This window comes from Gopherus evgoodei, chromosome 5 (genome assembly GCF_007399415.2).
Source record: "Gopherus evgoodei ecotype Sinaloan lineage chromosome 5, rGopEvg1_v1.p, whole genome shotgun sequence".
In the NCBI taxonomy this organism is placed as follows: Eukaryota; Metazoa; Chordata; order Testudines; family Testudinidae; genus Gopherus; species Gopherus evgoodei.
In genome coordinates, this window is record NC_044326.1 from 36,347,443 (window position 1) to 36,371,341 (window position 23,899).

Here is a 23,899-nt window from a genome sequence, read left to right on the forward strand (position 1 = left end):
TCAGGCAGATTGTTGTCTTTCCATCATGCCCAGTAGCTGTGATGTGCTAGCAATTTCCCTGTCCTTTAGGAACTCAGTTCAGCACCTCTGTCCATGGTTACCGCAACATGTCCTGTGCTTTGGGGAAAAGAGAGAAAAAAGACAGCTAGTTTTTGTCCAATGTGTAGTCTCCATGTCAACAATGAAAAAATATTGCTTTTTCCTAGATTTTTGGAATTCCAGGAGAAGAGATGAAAAGGAAAGGAGAGAGAAAGAGAGGAGTGAGGAATGGTGAAGAAGAGAGGAAATATGTTGGGTTACTTTAGTCTTTAAAAATACCCCTCTCCCCAAAGAATCTCATGGAAAACAGTAATTTTTATAGTTTTTATATAAGAAGTTTGGTTCATACTTCTTAAATAGTCTGCTCAAGCATTTAAGCTAAAATATAAAAAATTAAAGCAACCATGATTAAAAATTATTTAAAACATGTAGCTGGACCAGTTATTTTAACCTTCTGCTGACATTGCTGCTGTGAAAAATTAAGCTATTTTATGCTAGTGGATTTGGGTGTTTTAAACAAACACTGTACATATACCCCACTTCCATTCCTGGAGGGCAGAAGCATGCTCAGCCACACTACAGAATTTGTACAAAGTTCTTTCCACAGATCATAGAGAAACTGGAAAAGATCCAGAGGGTGGGTGACAAAGTGATCAAAGGGATGGAATAAAAGCCATATGAGCAAAGGCTAAAGGAACTGGGTATGGTGATTTGGAAAAAGAGGAGATTAAGGGGTGACATTATAACAGTCTTCAGATACTTGAAAGGCTGCCATTAAAAAGATGGAGAAAAGTAGTTCTCTTTGCTACAGAAGGCAGGACAAGAGCAAATGGGTTCAAACTACAGCACAGCAGATTTAGATTAAATCTCAGGAAAAACTTCCTAACTGTAAGAACATAGGACAATGGAACAGACTGCCTCATGAGGTTTGTGGAAGCTCCTTCACTGGTGGTTTTCAAAAGGAGGCTTGATAGCCCTCTGTCTTGGATAGTTTAGACACAACAATCCTGCATCTTGGGCAGGGGGTTAGACTAGGCCCTGGTCTACACTGTGTGTGTGTGGGGGGGGGATCGATCTAAGATATGCAACTTCAGCTATGAGAATAGTGTAGCTGAAGTCGACATATCTTAGATCAACTTACCTCCCGTCCTCACGGCATGGGATCGACGACCGCGGCTACCCCGTCTACTCCGCTTCCGCCTCTCGCCCTTCTAACCCTATAGTTTTATCTGTCCAAATGTCTGTACTCTAGAATTAGTAAATGAATGATATGTTCCAGTGAACATCAAGAAGTGAGTACTGACATATCTATTGGTTGCAAAATATTTAATACTCAAAATGAAAATCAAATAACCTCTAGTTTATTCAGCATGGTAGAGAGAATTGTCAAACACAGCTTTGATGGAGAAAATAACTTTACATTGCAAATAGAAAAATTACATGAAAATTTGGTATACCACAGATGCATTTGTGCAGTGGTGATATAGCAAGGATCATATATGATATTGTTACTGAAACAACATTTGTAGATACCATTTTAAACTAGTGTAAACTGATCTTGAGGTCATGTACTGGGCTGATCCTGTGTAAAAAAAACCAAACAAACAAACCAAACCAACATGAAAAAAGCGCTAAAAGCAAAAAGCAAAAGATTTTAATGTTTTATTATTTCATTGATTCTCATGGCTATTGCATTCATTTAAATATCTTACTCATTGCATAGTATTTTCTTTATTTTTTTCTTAAATTACCAATGAAATAATTTTGTAAAAAGAAAAGCACTGACCTTTTAAATGCTTACATTAAATAAGACACATTTAAAACTAATTTGATCCCCTCCCTCATTTAGAGTTCATGTGAAAGGATTTATGAATATTAGGAATGAAACTAATGTAGCCCTAATTATGTCGCATTTAACTTGACAGTTTGGGTTTGGATGTACTTAAATCACTTTAGCTGTTTTTGAAATCTCACCTTTAAAGGCTTACATTTTTCTAGTTTAGCTATTTTTATAGATATCACATCTTTATACCATATGGCAGAACTGTTCTTTTCCTACACTAGAGAGACAAGGTGGATGAGAGTAATATTTTTTATTTGACCGATTTGTTTGTGAGGACAAGCTTTCAAGCTACACAGAGCTCTTCTTCAGATCTGAGAAATGTACTCAGAGTGTCACAGCTAAATACACGGTGGTACAGATGGTTTAGCATGAGTAGTTAACACACATTTCAAGGGACTATTCAAGGCAAAGTGGCTAGTTAACACCTCTCCATTGACAGAAGGAGTTAAAAATGCACCACAAAACCAATGATATACTTGAGATACATTGGTGATATTTTCATCCTCTGCACAGATGACCTAAACTCCCTTATAAAATTCCACCATGACACAACCACCATCATCCATCAAACTCTCTCTAGAACACTCCCACAGCAGAGTTAACTTCCTGAACAACACAATCAGCTTCAACAATGGAACCCCAGGGACAACTATATACAGGAAACCCATGGATCACCACACTTATCTTCACAGATCCAGTAGTCACCCTGTGAAGGGACACACTCTCACTCTGGTGGAGAAGAGATTAATGAATTCGTCTGGGATGTTCAAAACTAATGGCATACCCGCAGGACTTCTTCTGCCTGGAGGTGAGGAGTTTAAAAAAGGGAAACCTGCCAAAGGAAGGGTGGTGAGCAGGAAGAGGGCTGCTTCACTTCAGGGATTACAGACAACAAGACAGGTCAGCTGAGAAGGAGATAGTTGCAGGCTATACCACTCTTGAAGCTGCACAGACCAGCTGTAAAGCAGTATACCCCAAGCAGAGGGGCAGAAGGTAGGCCCCACTGAGGGGTAATAGACTCTGATAGACCAAGCTCATAGACCTAAATCCAGAAAGACTGCCTGACAGACAGGCAATCTTTGCCCTTCTTTGTTTTCAACCAGGTTCCCCTCTCTCATAAGGGAAAAAGAGGGGAGAGGACTGTTTCTTTTGCCTATTTGTGTAACTCAGTAACACCTCGTGTACTATGAATTGGGGAGGGGTTCTGGACCAAGAAACACACCACAAAATCTGTTATTTACAACAAGATACTTGGATACCACAGAAGATGCTCTGAGGAAAAGTCTGCAATACATACCTTAACACACTTAAAACCACCTTCAGACAAGGACACTCTGTAACACTTTGCCTGTGGTGACTTCAGAGTGTGAGCACCAACCTCAAGGCAGACAGTTAGGAACCAGGATACAAACCCTAAGTTCTATACTGGTTGGTGAACCAGCACCCTATACTGGTTCACCAACCAGTTATCAAGTATAAACTTGTCAGGCACTGTAACAGCCTTAGCAGGGAGTCACAGACAGTTCTACTGAGTACTCCGATCTATCTCACTACCTAGGTGAACATACTTTTGTGATATATTGGACCCTTACACCAAGAATCAGAGCAGTATTCAGATTACTCTCTGTCCCAAAGAACCAGACACTTACCTCAAGTCAATTGCACCTTAGATCTCACACCAATGATGAATCTTGTAGCCAATCCTATAATAAGTGATATAAAGATTTATTAAATAGGAAAAGGAAATTAGAGTTATTTACAAGGCTAAAGCAGGTAAACATATGTAACAAATGAGTTTATAATCTTAAATTTCAAAAGTTAATAAAATCTTCTATAATAAGCAAGCTCTATATGTCCTTTAGGGCTAATCCTTAGCTGGGGATGTCTTGCTTATGCCTAGAAAAAACCTCAAAGTCCAAGCAGCATAGAGGAAAAACAGTTCCTTCAGTTTGGGGTTCTTATCCCCCTCCTGCTATGTACTCTAAGCTGCAAATTTGGCTGATGGGAGGAATCCATTTGCATGACTCATCTTCACGGTAAAGAAAGCAGAACAACAAAGTCTTTTGTCCTCTTCAATGTCCCACAATAGTCCATTTGGTGTTGATTGGTCTTTCCTGTCAGGGGGGAGGGATAGCTCAGTGGTTTGAGCATTGTCTTGCTAAACCCACTGTTGTAAGCTCAATCCTTGAGGTGGGCCACTTAGGGATCTGGGGCAAAAATCAGTATTGGTCCTGCTAGTGAAGGCAGGGGGCAAGACTCAATGACCTTTCAAGGTCCCTTCCAGTTCTAGGAGAGTGGTATATCTCCAATTATTTATTTAACATCTTCTGATGAAGACCAGCATTTCATGCTTCTTACTGTCTCTCTCCTGTTCGGTGATTTACATAGTCACAGAGGCTCACAACACAGCTGCTCAAATAGTACTTTACAATATGGGATACAGACATTCTGAGTGAGATTAATGCACACAGGAGCTCACTAGCATTCAATAAAGTCAAAACACTACACACATTCTTATAATTTTAATACGTTTTAACAATAACTATTGTTATTGTTAAACCTTTAACTAACACAGAGATGAGCCAGATGTAGGGCAGATCTACACTAACGCTTAAGTGACCTAACTTACATAGCTCAAGAGTGTGAAAAAGCCCCCTCCACCCCCCCCGACTGATGCAAGTTTCGCATTGTCCATACTGGTGCCTTGTCACTTCTTGCCGAGATGGAGTAATTATGCTGACAGGATGGCACATCTTCACCAGACGCACTACAGAGTTTCAGCTGTGTCATGGAACAGGCCACCCAAATACCCTGAGAGAATCTGCTTCAATACAGAAGGAAGACCCTTTCTGACCACACACCCCTACTTCTCACCTATTACTCCACACTGGAAACCATACAGGGTAACATTAAACAATTGCAACACATACTTGATGGGGACCACATTTTGAAAGAAATCTTTCCCAAATCCCCTCTTCTGGCCTTCAAACAACCCCCCAGTCTCTCCCAGTTTATCATCTGAAGCAAGCACAGACCAGGACCCACCACGTTCAAGTCACACCAGACTGTGCCACAACAGGTGCAAAACCTGCAGACATATTTCCAATGCCATGATGATCAATAACCCTGGGAACACACCTTTCAAGATCCATGGGTCCTACCTATGCCTATCACAATATGTGGTATACCTCATCTGGTGCAGTAAATGCCAATAACAACTCTGTTGGTGAAATGCGACAATCAGTATGCTCTCAGATGAACTCACATAGAAAAATGATATGACACAAACACTGTGTCATCCGTAGCAAACACTTTTCGTAAAACATTTACTCCATATCTGACCTCTCAGTCCTTGTCCTCAAAGGACACCTACAGAAAACTGTCAAAAGATGAGCGTGGGCTGGGACCTTAAATTCATAACTTTGCTAGACACTAAAAATCTTGGACTTAATAGAGACCTGGATTTATAGCTTATTACAGTGATCTATAACCTCCCCTACTCCATTTTCCAGTCTCTTATTATTGCAGAAGTCATAACTGGCCACACTGAATGGTCGGTCCCTTGCAATATGTGTTAACTATTTATGCTAAACAATCTGTTCCACTTTGTATTTACCTGTGACACTCTCAGTACATTTATTAGACCTGAAGAAGAGCTTTGTGTAAACTAAAATCTTGTCTCTCTCACCAACAGAAGTTGGTCTAATAAAAGATTTTACCTAAGCCCCATTGTCTCTCTAACAACCTGGGATCCATATGGCTACAATTTTTCCTAAACTGGCTTTATTTCTCATGAGTATTATTCTGAATCACTGGATACTGTTTTTACTTCAGAAAAGAGTTAGAAATAAATTAATCTAATTATTGTTTTGATAGGAATCTTAATAAAAATTGTAAGAAAAGTTTTACAGGAGTTCAACTCTTTTGTGGCTTCCATTATTTTCTCAGTTTGCTATGCTTTTTTCATATTCCTCCTTACTATTTCAGTACCTTCAGCCTTTTTATGAGCCTTTTCTAGAGAGAGAAGATCATCAGATGCTCCTTATCTTTTCTAACTTCCTCTTTGACCCAGGCCTTTCATTTCTGAAATTAGTATGCATGCTTTCCTTTCCTCTCGCCTTGATTGTTGCATGTCTCTGCCCATTTGTTTCTCCAGAGCCCAGCACATGCAGACTGCTTCTATTCACTTTCTCATATATACAAAGAAATGCAATATCAACTCCATCCTCAAGCAACTTTATTTCTAACTCCCCATTTATTTTAGGATTCTGTTCAAATTTGTCCTCTCGTTATTAAAAGCTATCATGGACTTGCTAAAAGATGCTCTCTATTTCCCCCTAGTGCTCTGGTCGTCTAACACTGGCCTCCTTTCTGTCCAATCAGAAAATCTTGTACCATTTGGCGTGAAAGCCTTCTTTCCTCTTGTTGTCTGGAAAAGCCTTCCTGTGGTTTTTCACTTCATTGACTCTCCCACTCATTTCATATCTCATCATTCCCCCCTTTGACTATACCTGTCAAATGCTCTCTCTTTCTGACATTATTGAGCACTGTATGTGTATAATTGCAATAACTCTGAAGAATTTTTGGGTACTGTTTATGTGTTAAAAAACATTAAACTACAATGCAATTACATTTTGCATAACACATAGGATTGCCAACATTGTATTCAAAAAATAAGAGACTGTTTTCTTAGTACACCTGCCCTACCTATCCTCCCAATATTATTATTATTATTATAATAATCATTAATAATAATAAAAGTACTCATCTACATTCACCAGTGGTATTTCTTGCTGCTTTTTTGCAGCATGCAGCAACTCCCGATCTTGTTGTACAGAGATGAAACAATAAGGGACTTCCCTTGTAATAAGGGACTATTGGCAATCCTAGTAACACACTACTCTGTGTGATGTGATGCAGATACTTTGTCCACTAGGTTATGTAGCCTTTACATAATTTATGTAATCTTAAATTAGCCTCAGGAAGTCTCCATTATTATTTTCTGAATACAATAGAAACATATTGGGCCAAATACTACTCTCAGTATATTTTTGCAATCTAACACAGCTGACAGTAAAGTCATGTGAGAAACTATAAGTAGAATATTGCCCTGTAAGAATGATAACATCAAAGACAAATTTGCACTTATTAAAGGAAAAAACAAATTTAATACACAAGTACAAAGGCTACAGCATCAAGAATCTGCTCTCCAAGGCATATATGTACTGAAGTGGAAACCTCAGGTACTACCAAGGATAGAATTTGGTCTAAATATTATTTCCCAGTGCATACTGAAGAGTATGTGAATGCAGAATTTCATACATACCAACTTCAATTCACTGTGCTTTCCGTTTTTAACAAAAAAAATTGTTTAAATATCACCCAAAAAGTATTCTGTATTTAAATGAAATAGATAATTTGGGTTTAAATTCTACCCTGAAAACTGTACTATGGATGTCAAGAAAGAGCACTATTTCAGGTTGTTTCAGGGCTGACTGTAGCTGGCTCTGCACCAAATAATGTTTATATCATTATCCATAATGCAATCAGCATGGGGCTCTTTTTTCATATAGCCAACAGTTTTGTTTACGACTGGGGGTGTGGGTGGCTAGGGGAAAGGAGAGGAAAGGAGGACATTTTAGGCCAAATATGTGCCCTTTCCAAACACAGATCAGAGGCCGGAATTTGGCAGAGCAAGTTTCAGTGGACATTGTGTTCAGAAACTCTGAATCTTACAACCTCCTCAACAGTGAGCCACATGGCTATCTGGTAAAGATAGTGACATCAGCCTTACTTCATTTATATAATAAATGCATGGCAGTATATTGTTCTGATTAGTAGAACCTTAAAAGATTAATGTAATTGGTATATTGCATAAGAGGTAATTTTCTTCCTGGTGGGAGAGGGCTATCTTGACAATGCATAATAATTGTTTTGGGATTCATATCTAGTAATATGACCAGAGTGATCCTGTAATGTTATTAATGATAGATATAAGCCTTGTGCTGCTATGATGTCTTTGTTAGGATTCATGTTAGTCAATTTTTAGATTGATTTTTAAAGTTTTATTTTAACTGTATATGATCCACATTTTTCTACTGGAATGTATGTGCACAAGCTCAGGAATGAATATTGTCCCTTGGGGACAGACGGATTTATATTTGTCTTGCTCTCACTGCAAGTCCTGTGTATCTCCAGTTTGTTTGGGGATGTTGTCAGAGAGCTTGTAGCATTTTGTGGTATGTATGCATGTCAGACATATTTCTCGACTGTTTTATAGGCTCCTGATGACAAAAACTGTGACTTGACAGAGTTCATAAGTCACATAACTTACTGGCAGCCTGTAAATGAGCCATTGTTTGAGGTGAGTTTTCTACACAAACACGAAAGGACTTCAAATGGTGTTTTTTTCAAGTACCTGGAATTGTGAGTAACTACTTTCTGCAGAATAACTAACGGACCTTGTGGCAGGTCAAACAAAACAGAAAACCACATCCATGGAGTGAATTTGTGAGTTAACTCTTTCCTTGCCAGAGACTTTTTTCCTCACGCCTTTCAAATAGGGTCATAGAATCGTAGAAGATTAGGGTTGGAAGAGACGTCTGGAGGTCATCTAGTCCAACTCCTTGCTGAAAGCAGGACCAACCCCAACTAAATCATCCCAGCCATGGCTTTGTTAAACTGGGCCTTAACAACCTCTGTGGATGGAGATTCCACAAGCACCTCCCTCGGTAACCCATTCCAGTGCTTCACCACCCTCCTAGTGAAATAGTTTTTCCTAATATTCAACCTAGACCTACGTCACTGAAACTTGAGACCCTTACTCCTTGTTCTGTCACCTGCCACAACTGAGAACAGCCAAGCTCCATCCTCTTTGGAACCCCCTTCAGGTAGTTGAAGGCTGCTATCAAATCCCCCCTCACTCTTCTCTTCCGCGGACTAACTAAGCCCAGTTCCCTCAGCCTCTCCTCATAAGTCATGTGCCCCAACCCCTAATCATTTTTGTTGCCCTCTGCTGGACTCTCTCCAGTTTGTCCCCATCCTTTTGGTCAGTTGATCAAAAAAGGCATCTGCTTCAAAGTAATCTCTAGTTGATAAAAATTAAGAAATCTGTGTTACTTGCCCTCAGTATTACCTGTAGCTTCCAGGTCTCTCCCTATTTTTTATGTCCATCTCCATTTCTCATCAGATCTTGCTAGGACTCTGGACTCCAGTCCCAGCAGCCTTGGGACAATTCAGCCAGAGAGATTGCTAGTACAATTAACAGACACCTTGAGTCTTCACTACTGAGAGGAAAAGGGAATGCAGCCAGGTCAGCTGCCCCGTCTCGACCAGAGGTCACTCTGCCACACTTTGCTTCCATTTCCTCCCATCAGGGCCCCTTAAAAACTGAACAGTCCACAGTGTTTCAAACAAAATTACCCCTTTTGGGTGGGGATCTAGTTTATATAATTTTGTGCATAGTTTCCAATGGCCCTAAATCCTTCCCTCTTGACTAAGGGAACCCTGTAGCACTCCTTCTGGGCTGTTCTTCTCTCTGATCCCTTTGATTCACCATTCACTAGTTCCACTCAGGCTGGCAACAAACAGAGCTCAGTGATCTCTTTCACCTTGTAGTCTAACTCAAATACTGAGTCTTTACACCAGGTTTAAACTGGGCCTAGCCTAGCCCCTCTTTTCCAACAAGGGGCCCGTCTTCTCTCAACTAATTCAACTACCATTCCCAGGCTTACCTGGCTGGAGCTCAACATTGTGGCTCTGGCTTCAAAACTCCCCTGGTGTCAGGGTATTGCCTGCAAGAGTCTTCCTCACTCTACAATTTCCTGAGCTTCCCCAAACCCCCCATTCTCTTTTGGCTCTTTATATGGACACCTGTCCTTCATCATGCCCCATCAAGGCTGCTAACACAGTGTAGATGAGCTGGAGCAGTTCCCTTTTAGGATATGTCTACACATCCGCTGGGAAAGAGTCTTGCAGACCTCATTGACAGATTCATGCTAGTAGGGCTTGGGGTAGCATACTAACTAGCTGTGTAGACATTGGTTTGACACGTGGGCTGGAGCTCGGGCTCTGAAGTCCCCTGTCCCTAGGCTTCAGAGCCCAAGCTCCTGCCCAAACTGGAATGTCCATATTGCTATTTTTAGTGAGCTAGCTTGAGCCCTGGTAACACAAGTCTGTTGTTCTGGGCTGTCAGATTTGCTCCCAGCAGCTGTGCAGACATACTCTTAAAGGTCCCGTTTACCCTGTGACAGAGAGTTATAGCCGTTCTGCTCATGAAGTATCATTCTTGGGCCCTAAACGCAGGCTGGAATAAGTGTTTTCCCAAGCTTCAGACTGCCTTCCTGAAACCACTTCCTCTCCCTCAATGACCAGCTCCTCTTCCTTAACCTACTGTTTCTGGAATAGCAAAATACTGGTCCAGGAGGGTCACCTTCCTAAAATCTGAAAAGGCTGTTATAGCCTATTACAAGAATCATTCTGTGTGTGACAGCCAGAACAAAGTATCTTGAATAAAAACCAACTGTTAAAAAGTTAGGCATCTACCTGGTTGAACACTGACCATGAATTTAAATCTTGAATGACTAAGAACTTTCTCAATACCAGAGCTGGTGCTTTACACTTAGTAAACCAAAGGAGGATATATGTGTAGTTCACAGGACACAAGGATCTTCCTATTTTAAGCTATTCTAATATGTATTTTTCTACAAGTGGGGGATCAATTAAAATTATTTGTATGTAAAATTAAAGTGCAGTTCTAGTAGGAGAAGTGACTATAAAAATGGCATTATGGGTTTCCAGGTGTGGTTTCAGTCATTTATTTCCATTTCAAGTGTTTTCAGCTTTCACAAATAAAAACATATTTTTAATAGTCAACTTTGCAAGCTCCGTCTGGGATCTGAGATTAAAGCTGGGTACTTTGCTCCTAGTGAATCATTATGAGTATTAAGGGTAATTAGGCTTTTGGTTACACCTATCTTTAAATTTGCTCCCTTGTCTTCAAAATATGTCTTACTCACCCCTGCGCCACCCCAGTGCCTCCAGAGGATGGCATGAGTTTAACAACTTAGAATTTAGTAAATAATTCTGTTGATAATATATAAAATCCAGCTTACACCTTTTCAGCTGCGTTGTCGCTGCAGCTAACTGGAGTGAAAAGCTATTTTTATCAGTAGATATGACCTGCATACACACAGGAAGCAGATCTCTTGGGTAAGATGCTGCTTTACATAGTCACTTTTCCAAGTGAAGGTGTTCTTTAAGAGTGAACAGTTCTGTAAAGCAAACATTAATTGCAATATTTGATGTTGCCTGGTCAGTACCCAGATTCCTTATAAACCCAGTCCTGTATAGTGGCTCTTGGTCTAACTTGAGTCAATTGTTTGTATAGTTCATGAATCTTTTATATCGTACGAAGCATCTTCATACCTGTCCTACTTTCTAGACTTCAGGATACAATTACCAGGAGCAGTCTCACATCTTTAAATCTCTGTAAGAATGAGAACCACACCAACAATGGCCAAAATGCTAATGATCACTGTAGCTTCTCTTTAATTGGAAACACTGAGCACTGATAAGAATGAAAATGATTCCTTTGTTCTGAAAGGGATTCTCACAGGTTTCCCAATGAGACTGTTTTTTATCTGATTCTCCACTTCTCTTCTTAGACAGATCAATAGGCAGATGAAACAGATAGAAAGATTAATAGATAGATGAATAGACAGATAACAGTACCATATCCCTATCAGAACCCTTTTGTTAGACTTCTGATACCACAAAATATTTTTGGAAAATTCTTATTAGAGAAATTACTGAGTGTTAAGGTGTCCAGCAATTTGTCAGAGTGGAACAAACAGCTCCACCGCATTCACAGGAACATATGAGCTACGCTTGCTTAATGCTGATGAGACAGTTCCTAGAATATGATGAGCGTGAAACAATTTGAAGTTTAGTACCGTTGGTTACTGCCGTGCTGGAAAGAGCTGATTGAGATCATTAAATTGCAGGTAGGCAGTGCCTCCAGAGTGTAAGGTAGGAATGTGAGTGTGTGGTGATGACAGTAGACTTTGCTCAATACCTACGTCTATATATAATGTAGGTTTCAGTCGATACCTGGTTCACTCTATTGTCTGGGAAGAAAGAAGTGGTAAGTAAAAACCACTCAGACAAACTCTCCTTTTTAAAAACTTTACCTTAGTTTGCAAGTCAGAATCTCCACAGAATTTTTTGCAGCTCACATGAGATAGCAGCAACTAGAGCTCATAAAGAGAAGTGGAATTGCACAATGCAGTATCATTCAGTTCTTATTTTTTTCAGCTTTTATTCTTTAATTTGTACTGATAATATTTTGAAACAGATGATAAAAATGTATACATTGTGATATAATAAATATTTGTTTAGAAAGTAACTATATTTTTTGTCAAATCCTAAAAAGGAACTAAAAGTTATTTGAATAGTGATAAAGAGTAAGAATTAACTCACCCGTCTATAGCCTGGGGAAAGTATTGTCTGAATCTTTTATTTGGTGAGATTTTAAAATACAGCACAATGAAGAGTAGTGTCCAATAGTGGGGAAAAAAGTCCGGAATGTTATCAATAAAGCATTATTTAAAGATATCCCTTTTTTCACTTTGTTAGTATAAATAATAGTGTAATGTCTATGTGCAGCACTGTTGCAGTATCAGGCGATTTGTCAAGGATACGTTGTCTTATGCTAATTCAGTTTGATACACTGAGGTAAAAGGAGTACATTAGTCTAATATGGTTAGCTGAACTAATGTGACAGGAAACAGAAGTCCATGGATATCAGAGGAACTTTTATTAGCGGCTCTTCTATTAGATCAGCAAGCCTTTTAATATCATTACTTTTTCCTTTCTTGAGATTCTTTACTATGTGCTTCAGGTTAAGTACTGGTAGGATCCTGTTTTATTTTCATTGTTTACTATTAAGAATTTTTTTCCTTTCAATTTTTAAGAATTGTAACTTGTTTTATTTAGGTATCTTTCTGCCAGGTAGTTCATTGAAGTCTTTTATATGACAGTTGGTGTGGTTATGGCTATTAGAAAGCAGTATCTTTAGAACTGTTTGTTCATGAGTTGATGGGTTGTTACTTGGGATTTGCTTTATTTCTGTACTGGCTTAGAAATTCATTTAATTTATTATTTCATGTTATGTATGGTTTAGTTTTAACATGCTTTAGATTCTATTTTGTGAGGCAACCGGGGGTCCAAGGGCTCAATAGAAATGAAAAAATATATAATTATTTAGCATCCATCCCTTATATTTTCCCATCTATAAAGAGATGTTTAGAGGTTTTACATCGTGGCTAGATTCTGATCTCTTTATTCATGCTAATAGTCCCACTGAAGTCACTGTTGCTAAAGCAAAGAAGAAACTTGTTCCGAGTGAGTTTGAGGCATTGTTTGCATGTATTTAAATTATTACCTGTTCTATCACGCTTATGGGAATTGGGCAGCAATGTACCAGAGTCTTGGACCAGATCCACAGCTAATATAAATGGGTATAGCTCCAATGAACTTACTGGAGCTACACCTATTTACACTATCTGACAATCTGGCCCCCTCTTGCCTTTACAAGTCTTAAGTTTTATCTTTAGTTATACATTTTAAAGAAACATTCAATATTTATTCAAAGTGTATGCTGACAAGGGTTAATACATACTTGCTACTAAGATGTTTAGGTTATGAAATAGTATTGATTCACACAGTTAGCACTAAATATCAGACTAGCTGTAAAAATGCCATTTTTAAAACTAAAAATCTCTACAGCATGGTGAATTACTATAAAGTATTATGTATATGTAGAAAAGTAAAAAAAAAGGATACTTAGAAGAAAGTCTGAATAGCCTGCATGAAACGGATTTTCTGTATCTTGTCTTGGAAACAGTTTGAAAGATCTGGAAAGAATTTGCATTTATGATAGTCTAGCTGTTTCTCGTTTTATTAATAATTGCATATGAAGGTAGTGGTACTTTCTCCACAGAGAAAACCCCTTTCCCCCCCCAACCAGCATTTCATCTCAATTTTACTTCATCCAGTTCCCCTGTAATTTTGATTTCTCTAAACCTTACTGCTTCCCAGTACTTCTTTCAAGTACAACTTGCCCTTTCACTGAACTGTCATGGATGGAAAGGTACAAACAATGCTTTGTAGACACATGGCAATTGGTAGTTTATATCTCTGTGTGTTAAGTCCAGCAAAATAAATAGACTTGCGACTGCTTTTACTGTAGAATTGAAAACTACTGAAAGTTTCACTGTACAACACAGAAAATGTGGAAGTGGTTTAATGAGACACTTGGGAGTATAATACAGGATAATTCCATGGTGCCTAGTTCTGCTCAAGTTATTCACCAGAGAGTTGAATTTTTGTGATTGTGGCACTGTAAGTTTCCATGCAAACTGTGGGCTCACCCTTTGCTGGCATATGTCCATGGGCCACTCGTGATTCAATGTTGGTTCAAAATATTCCACTTTTTGTCCTGATGTTCTATACTCTTTAAGGAAGGGACTTTGCCTTCGTTTATATTTGGAAAGCAATTAGCACACAGTGGGCACGACCAGAAGCAAGAGTTACAACTATAGGATCACACGCTTATGACTTGTGAGGATATATTGCAAGGTTCACTGAGACAGATTGGATCACAGCTTGCATGAGCATTAAATTTCATACCTTGGAAATAATACTTTCATATGGTGTGCAAAGAATCTTTTGACATGTTACTTTAAAAAAGAAATCTTTTCCGTTTCAGTGCTTGCATCATTATAGGTGGGAGCCTCTCAAAGTAGCATTGAAAATCATGCCTAAAGTAAATATTATGTTAAGGACTGTGGAACTGATTCTCCATTCCCTTACACTTTTTATAGGCATTTATATCTGTGCAAAACAGATATAAACTGCTACTATTTTGATGTGGTAATGGAGGTGTTCACTGACTTTACACAAGTGTAAATAACATAAGGGACAAGGAAGTGGACTGTGAGGCCCTGTAACATTAGGTTTCAGTTTCTCTGCAGTGTCTACTTTTTCTTCGGAATATTGTTCCCAACGTTTCAGTGCTTACCCTTGGGGAAGACAGTAAACTCGGAAGTCAATATTGCAGTGATAATATTCACATTCTGCATCAGAATGAGAAAAGACCTTTATTAAATCAACTTGTGGGTACTTGTGTGCCAGAATTCTGTTAATCAGTCTGTCTGGTGGCTGAAAGTTACCTGCTCAGATGCTCACTGTTTCACTTAGCTAGGGGTTGGGGATGGGGGAAGTGGACATCTTTTGATGACACTTTCAGAGACCCTTGCTAACATCAGGCAGTCAGAGTTGGCTGCTACTGTGATACCCTTTCTGGAAACAGAGCTGCTGAGGGGAGTTACTTCTAGGAATTAGGGTATTCAGGTTATATTCCCCATCTTGGACATTGATCAGACATCACATTTAATAATTTTATGTATATATTTAGCTATATAGCACCTCTCCTCTGCCACCTTCTCCCTTCTTCACTCTCCCACCCCCACCCCAACTCGCTCAGTGTGCTTCAGGATAATGAAATAATAATATAAAGAAGCAATAATAAAAATAAATGACCTACCTGTGGAACTCCAGACACCTTAGTGCTATGAGGCATCTTCATTATGAAAATTTGTTCTGCCAAATTCTTGAGCTTAGAAGATTTCTTCTTTAGTGAGATGAAAGAGGCTATTCACCAGGTGGAGTTTTCAAGCCCTCGTACCTCTGGAGATCACACCGGTCTAATTTTCATGCTGCCTCAGTAATAGGGGAGGCTGAATACTTGAGTTCCACCTTGAATTTGAATATAGCACAACAGTTTTAAATTTATTTTGTAGGTGATAGGACCTGTGATGAGTGGTGAAAACAAGCGGCCAGTCCAACCCTAAACCTGGATTTAGATACTTTTTTAATGCTTGCATTTAAATTTTGGAGGGTTGCTACTGCTAAGCAATTTTGTTGCAAGCTGTTTTAATGCTGAAGTTAACATATACTAATGCAACTTGTCTAACAGGATTGGGTTGTTCTGACATGCGTGGGACTACGAGAATGGCTCCAGGCAAATGGAAACACACTGTTGAAACAAGCAAGAGTGTTTTTTCCAGCTGTGTAAAGATCATTCTTTTTGTGCCCTCCAAGTTGCTATGTCAACACTACTGTTAAAACTCTTCTAATAACAATTGTGTAAAGGCACAGTTGTTGCTATCAAGCTATTACCATAATTTTCCTGACCAATGTGGAAGGAGGAGAATGTTTTCCTTATGAGTGTCATGATACTATGCTAAAAAAGCCATGGTTAAACACAAATAGCCATTGAAGGAGGGACTGGAACCTGACTCTCCTCCCTCCTGCATGAATGCCCTAGCTACTGGGCTATCAAGAAATTCTCACTCTCTCTCTGGCCCAGTGACCATTTAATTATTTATACAAAGTGGAATAGCTTCAACAGGAGCAATTGAGTGACACCTACCCTTATCCATGTGGTTAGTGTACTCCTCAGGGAGACGGGAACTGGATTTAAGTTTCTGCTCCAGATCAGGCAAAGTTCAGACTTGAACATGGTTCTCCTGCATCCTTGATGAGTGCTTTAACAACTGGGATATTTGATAGAAGGGGGGAAGGAGCACCACCTCCTCCTCATTTTATGTGGGCCCTGATCTGGTTCTACAGGCAAGATAGGGAGGGGAACACTTAGTTTCAGACTCCAGCCAGGGCTTATATATGAGCTAGGTGTTAGGCATCAGAGCAGAGGTGCTTTTACATGTGTCCACCAGCAGATATTTAGGCACCCAGAGAACTTTACTGGCAGAAATTTAGACAGCTAAAGAATTTAGGCACCTACAGGGTGAGGGGGCAACTCTGCAGTGGTTTTGAGGATCTGATTTCTGGATTTAGGCAACTAAATCCCTTTGTATATCTATCCCTGAGGTACGTAACTGCTCAGAGCAGGTCTATACAATACAGAACTTAAAATTCCAGTTACTTCCACAGCTTTGTTCATGTTAATAATTTCTTTAGTGTTACCAAGGTTGGAGCTGAATTGGTGGTAGCAGCCAAGTGATATTTTAGCAAATATTTCCTACACACATAGCCTTTAGGGAACAACTTTCTGGAATATCCTTACTTTGTAAAGGGCCTGTTGAAAGTAAAGCTCAAATGTTAGCAATATTTAGCCATGTTTTTTGCTAGAAGGGCTCTACCATGGTTCTTTTCTTATAACTATATGCTATAATTGTAACTGTCCAGTGCTTAATTTGTGTCAGGGCTTACCAGGGCTGAGGTCTAGGCTTGGCAGTTCATAGCCCAGGCACCTCTGGGCTTGCTGCATCAGTTATTAATGTAAAAAATTGTTGAGTCCTGGCACCTAATTGCTTGAGCCCCGGCACCTCTTTCATTACACATGGTGGTAACTGTCTATATGGAAGTTTATAACACTGAAGCTTTATCTACATGCAGTAATTTAGCCTTTGTTAAAAACAGCTGTCAGCAACAGATATGGCTGAACCAATGCTAAAAACAGTTAAACTGCAAGTATAGACAAGACCCAACCCTGATCAGTACCCAGAGTATAGGAATGTGCCTGAATGGCACAAATGGGCCATATGATTTGGCTTCTGAATTAAGTATCAGAGTTAAGTAGCCATCCTGCAGCAAAAAAACTTCAGGACCAGACTCCAAAGAGAAACTGCTGAAATCCAGTTCATTTGCAAATTTGACATCATCAGCTCAGGATTAAACAAAGACTGTGAATGGCTAGCCAACTATAAAAGCAGTTTCTTCTCCCTTGGTGTTCACATCTCATCTGCTAGAAGAAGGCCTCATCCTCTCTGATTGAACTAACCTCGTTATCTCTAGACTGATTCTTGCCTGCATATTTATACCTGCCTCTGGAAATTTCCACCACATGCATTTGACGAAGTGGGTATTCACCCACGAAGCTTATGCTCCAATACATCTGTTAGTCTATAAGGTGCCACAGGACTCTTTGTCACTTCTGAATTAAGACATCCTGGAAAGATTGATGGAAATGGAGAAAGCAGGGTTGTAATTCTCACATATTCAGTCAACAATAAAAATAGCAGGTCCCTCTTCAGATCCATACACTGGAATACTATTTCAAGATTACAATTATACAGTTAAGCACCAGAAAATAGGAAAAAAGTTAAAAGCAAAAATTTAAGTTGTTTTCTACAGGAGGCAAAATGCATGAAGAATTAAAACAACCGGTATACTTAAAGTTTTGAAAGCATGACGTTCTTTGCTTCAGTAGCAGCCAAAACTAAACACATTTACAAACAGAAGGAGGAAATCATTTTGTTTACTTCTTTTTCATCCCAAGCCACTAGTCAAATTTTGAGTCTTGGGGCTGTTCCAGTTGGACGTAGAAATTGATGGAGTCTGGTATTCTTGTTGTGCAATCCTGTTTATTTACAAGGAATTTACAAAGTCCTCCTTCTCTGATTGCAGGAGGAACCAAGAACAAAAGAAGTTCCTTAGCAAACTGCTCCAAGCCTCATTAGCCAACAAACCTGACGGTTTCTCTCTAGCTTTTCCCAGGTCACACTGTGCTCACCGGCTATTGCTTTGCTTTCTTGCTTTTTGCCTCTGCTTCTCTTTCGAGTTCTCCGTTTCTGTGTCTTGTGCCTTCCCTCACCCTTTTGCACACAAACACATGGTTACAATACCCCATGGAATACCCCAGTCCACATGGTACTAATTTCTGGGCAGACTTTATTGGGCCTTGTTTTAGGTGTGGCCTATAAATGTCTCTACAACACTTTTAAATGAAGAGTATGTTCACACATCAGTTTGAATGAGGTTTTAACTCAGCCCATAACAAGAATTCACACAGCTCATAACACTCCTCAGCTCCATTTTACTCATCCTCCCAATGAGGCCTAAAATGGTGATACCCAATAACCCATCCCAAACAGAAAGAAAATGAATAATTTAACACAAATGATTACAAACGATACAAACGTAGCTATTTACATACCCTTGAGATGGGCCCTGAACAGGAGTGTCCCAAATAAATGAAGTGGCATACAGGATGCAGTTGGGTCCCAGGACTAAACCCAAGCTTAACTATTTACAGTGTCTTTCTGTCAGAGTAATTTCACTTCACCAACATAAAATAATTTTATTCCCACCCAAATCTGTTTGGGGACTTTTTTCTCCCTGGATTTCCTTTCAGTGTGCTCCTGAGGTGTGTCTGTTGTTTCTGTGGAACTGCTGTCTATGACAGTTCCTGCTCATTCTGTCTGGGGCTGGAACTCATTACTGTCACAACATTCCCAGCCTCAGCATCCACAGTTACATTCTCCAATTTGGAAAGCAACCATGCTGAAATCCTATCTCTCTGATACTGCCCTTGATGGTCCTTCTGGATAACTTTGGGTTTAGTCCTGGGACCCAACTCTATTTTGTATACCACTTTGTTTATTTGGGACAGTACTGTATAGGGTCCATCCCAAGGTTTATCTAGCTTAGGGGTCCTACCTTTCTTTCTTCTAGGAATGTGAAACCAGACCACGTCCTTGCTTCTAAAATATTGTCTATATGCCATGATGTCACAGAGGCTTTTCATTTTATCAGAGGCTATCCTCAAATTTTCCCCAGCAAAAGTGTTAGCTTTTTCAGTTTTGGGTTCCATTCCCTTTGTTCCTTTTCAGGAACTTCATACTAGAGGTTTTCTGGGGTCCATAGCTCATGCCCAAACCTGGGGAACACTTTGTACTCTCATTGCTGTTTTATATAACATCGAAATGAATGGAATATGCTGGGCTCAGTCCCTTTGGTGGTGCTCTACAGATGTAGCCAGCTGAACCTCAAAAGTCCTATTGACCTCTCCACTGTCCCATCAGATTGTGAGTGTGCTTTTGTGGATGCCTAGAATCTCACAAGCCTGTTGAAAACCTTTGGATTCCAAGTTACTCCCTTGCTCTGTAACTCACTTGAGGTCCCAAATCTTGTGAATACCTTCACTAAGACCTCTGCTACTATCACAGTCTCTTGATTTCTTAATGATATACCTCAGGTCATTTTAAAAATAATCTATAGCTACCAGCAAATATTGATTGCCAGCCTCTGCCTCAAGCAACAGCGTAAGAGCATCAATGGCAATGCTCTGCACTGGTGCCTCCCACAAGATACTGCTGCAAAGGGGCTCTCCCAGTTTTAGGGGGACCCTTCTTTGTAAAGCAAGCATCACATTTCCTGCACTGACTTTTTATGTCCTGCCTTCATTTTACTCAACAGAAATTTTCTTTTAGCTTGGCTAAGATTTTGCAAATCCAAAATGTCCAGCAGTATTTAAATTCCCAATGATTAGGAAGCTTTAATGGTGCTACTGTGGGAGGAGACCATATTCCAGGGTGGCTGTGTTTGATAGTTGATTTTCTAATTATACACTATCATGAGATCAGAATCCTCTCTCTGGTAAGTTTTTAGTTTGTTCTGGGTTCCATTCTGGCAACCCTATCCCCATTGTTCCAGAGGATAAACCGGGAACACTGAGCACTTCTGCAAATAGAGGAAGAGAGGCAGACCTGTTCCACTGAGCAACTAATTCCTTGCTCTCCCACTTGGGGCAGTGTTTTCAAATTAGTGTCCCAACAAGTCTGCCTGGACAAGGCAGGAACATTACTATGCCTATGGCCACATCTGCATGTGATTTTGAAATCTTAGCACTGCAGGTTTTCCAACCACCTGACAAGCTGTCCCTTAGAATTCGTGGATCTAAAGAGCCATTGCAGGGAAGCATTGGTTGGTCCTGACCATAAACTTCCTCCCATACAAACAGTGAGAAAAACGTTCTGTAGATTTAACCACTGCCGGAGTTCCTTTTGGTCAGTGCAGTAATTTTGCTCTGGGGAACTTAGATTTTTGCTATAATAAGTTACCACCCGCTCAAGTCCATTGTATTCTTGTGTCAATATTTTCCTCCAATCATAAGCACTAGTATCTGTGTCCAGTTTCCAAAGGGGGTTTTGAAACATGGCTAGGCCAAGCAAGGCACCATCACAAGAGGCTTTTCACTTCTGAAAATGCTACATCACACTTTGCTGACCATTGAAATTGTTTCCTTTTCTCACCCAATCTATGCAGTGGTTTTGCAATAGTTGGAAACCCACAAATGAACTTTCTGTAAGAGGAGCAGTTCTCTAGAAAGCTCTAAGCATCTGTTACTGTCTGGGGAGTTGGGTAGCCTTTTTAGCATGTCTGGTCTAATAACCATTATATTTGAGTCTGTGTCAACTATCCCTATACACAACACAGATCGTAATATGTACTCGATAGCCAAACTCCTCTTACTATTGCTTAGATCTGGGCTATTAAACCAAAACTCTGGGTCTGATCTTTGTATCTCCATAAGCTTTGCTCCTTCAACTTGGTGTCACCTGTTTCCCAGTCCAGGAGAAAGGCTTTCACTAGACACTTTAGACCTGCCTTAAATTTATAATAATCCTTCTTTTTGGGCCAATTTTGGCACAGTAGCAGAATTTAACTGACCTATTTTTGCATTATTGGCAATTTCTTCTTTTTACAAACCACGTTTATCATTTGTTCTAATCATTCAATATTGTCATCTACCAAATTTAAATTCCCTCTTTCATCATACATATTGGATACAGAGCTGTACTTACAGGGCTCATGACAATCAGTTTCCATCTTGGTCACTAGCAGCTGCTTTCTCTTCTGGTGCACTACTGAAAGAAAAGCTTCAAGTTCAACGGGAAAATTTCACAGCCTCTTGGAGGGTCTTTGGTCTCCTTTTGCTGATCTTGATTGGCAAGTCCAAGTCCAGCTGAACATCTATACATTGGTCCAATGCCAGTGTATCCTGGAAGGTCTCTGTAGTATCTGGTATGCCAAGAACACAAGTCTCTACACGTACTCTCCCAGTTCAGGTGAAGGTTCATTCCCTCTCCTTCCAGCTCCTAGCTGTGCCCTGGCCAGCTCTGGTAATGGCTAGATCCAAACAACAGGTCAAAGGTCTGGGTAATTTCTGCAGCACAATCAGAGCTGGGCCCCCCAAGCTTGCTGCTAGTAACCCTCCTCTTTATCCTTCCTCCCAGCCATTCAATTATAAGGTTAAACTGGGCCAAAAAAACCTCCCCGGAAGTTTTTTTTTATCAAAGATTTTGCCTTATTTGAGCTGGGACAGCCTGACCTCTCCTCCTAGGCCTCTGTAGGTTACAAACAGGGTAGAAAACTGTTGTAAATGTCCAATCTTAACAAAGTGTGCTCGGTAGCTCAATTCCTCTCCACGCTGCTGCCTTCCACTGGTCTGTGACCCTTTGATTTCCTTCCAGAGGTGAATTTTTAGCTCCATAAGTCCTTGCTGCAGCTCGTCTTGGTTGGCAAATTGAAGCTTGTCTAAAGTTTGCTTAGCTTCCACTATTTCACTGAAGAACTGCTGATCTATGCCAGTCAGATTGCTGGTCACCTCATCACTATTCCAGCATGGACATGTCCAGATCAATCTCTCCGGACCCTTTGTAGTTTTTGCTCCCACAGAGGTTTCATTTCTGTCTGCAAGTCATCTCTGAGCCCTTTCTGGTGAACCTCCAGGTGCTGCTTCAATTCCATTTGTGAAGCTTCCAGCTCCTGTTTCAGGTCTTGTTTTAAGTTCAGCTGGCCACTTCTGATTTCTGCAAGCATCCCCAGTATTTGTTCCATCTTGCAGGGCCGTCCTGAGGATTTATGGGGCCTATGCAGTATTATTAAACTGCTGCCCCTATGCCTGATAGCTGCCTGGATTCGCATGTGTATTTTAGATAAGGGTGGCCTTTTGAAGGATTTATTTAGAAAACTATATGTCTGAAGATCCAAGCATTTAAGGCTAAAGATGAATACCCAGATTGTGCATCTAAAAATCTATGCAAGGATTTTTTAGTGATGTGATTTTATAATCTTCAGCAACACACTAATGAAATATTTTTAAAGCAAATTTTAAACTAAGGTCCTGTAGACTAACATGTTCTGGGTAAATATTACAGTCATGCACAACTGTTTTTGTCATTAAATTCAGAAACTGACAGTATATACCTGGAGGTTGGCAAATGCCTATTAAATGGCTTCATCACCACTTGAATGGCTCTTTAACAGTTTCAATGTTGTGCTAATAGGTCTGGCAGGCTGAAGGCTTTTTCACTTTTAAGTACTAGATCCTCTCCCGAGAAAGACTCCCCAGGCTGCAGCAGCCAGCTGTGGTGGGAACCTGTGGGAAGGGTCAGAATAGGGATAGGAACAGGCGGGAGGGTGGACATTAAGACCCAGGGGTGTCCCAAATTTTCAGGTGCCCTATGCAGCTGCATATGCGGTGTATACCTAAGGACGGCCCTTCCATCTTGGTTTAGCAGAAATACCAGCTCACACTCTTTCTCCTTGGAAATTGGATCCCAAGGCTAACACCAGTGTTGCCCCTTTTTGAGCCAAGTGACTAGTCAAATTTTGGGGCCCTTGGGATTTTCCAGTTGGAAGTAGAAATTGATGGAGTCCGATAGTACATTACTTGTAAATAAACAAGATTGGGTAAAAGAGACTAAGTCCTGTTTCTCCAAACACAGGAGGAACCAAGAACAAAAGGAGCAGTTTTTTAGATTACAGCTCCAAGCCTCTTGAGCCAACAGATCCAAAAGCTCTCTCTCTAGTTTTACCCAGGGTCACACCGTGCTCACAGGCTACTGCTTGGCTTTCTTGCTTTTTGCCTCTGTCTCTCTTTGTTCTTGTGCGGTCTCAGTTTCTGTGTGTTCTACCTTCCCTCACTCTCTCATACCTCCCCAGTCACAATACCCAGAGGAACCTCTTGCCCCCATGGTGTTCGTTTCTGGGCAGACTCTGTTAGATCTTGTTTTAGGTGTGACTCCTCAGCTGTCTCTTACAACCTCTTAAATGACGGGCATGTTCACACATCAGCTTGAACAAGTTTTTAATTCAAATCATAACAAGCTTTTATGCAGCTCATAACAGTATAGCTTGTATTGGCCT

At 40.1% G+C, this 23,899-nt stretch overlaps 1 protein-coding gene across 3 annotated transcripts in view; it reads left to right on the top strand.

Annotated features, from left to right (window-relative positions):
* Positions 1–11,862: 11,862 nt before the first annotated feature.
* Positions 11,863–23,899, top strand: part of SLC34A2 (solute carrier family 34 member 2) — a 36,150-nt gene continuing 24,113 nt past the window's right edge. For 2 of the 3 annotated variants that reach the window (XM_030564975.1, XM_030564977.1), the window contains exon 1: positions 11,980–12,026. The gene's annotated coding sequence lies outside the window, so the exon portion shown is untranslated. Of the gene's footprint in view, positions 11,887–11,979; positions 12,027–23,899 lie in introns of those variants that run through there. The other variant, XM_030564976.1, reaches the window with a different exon arrangement.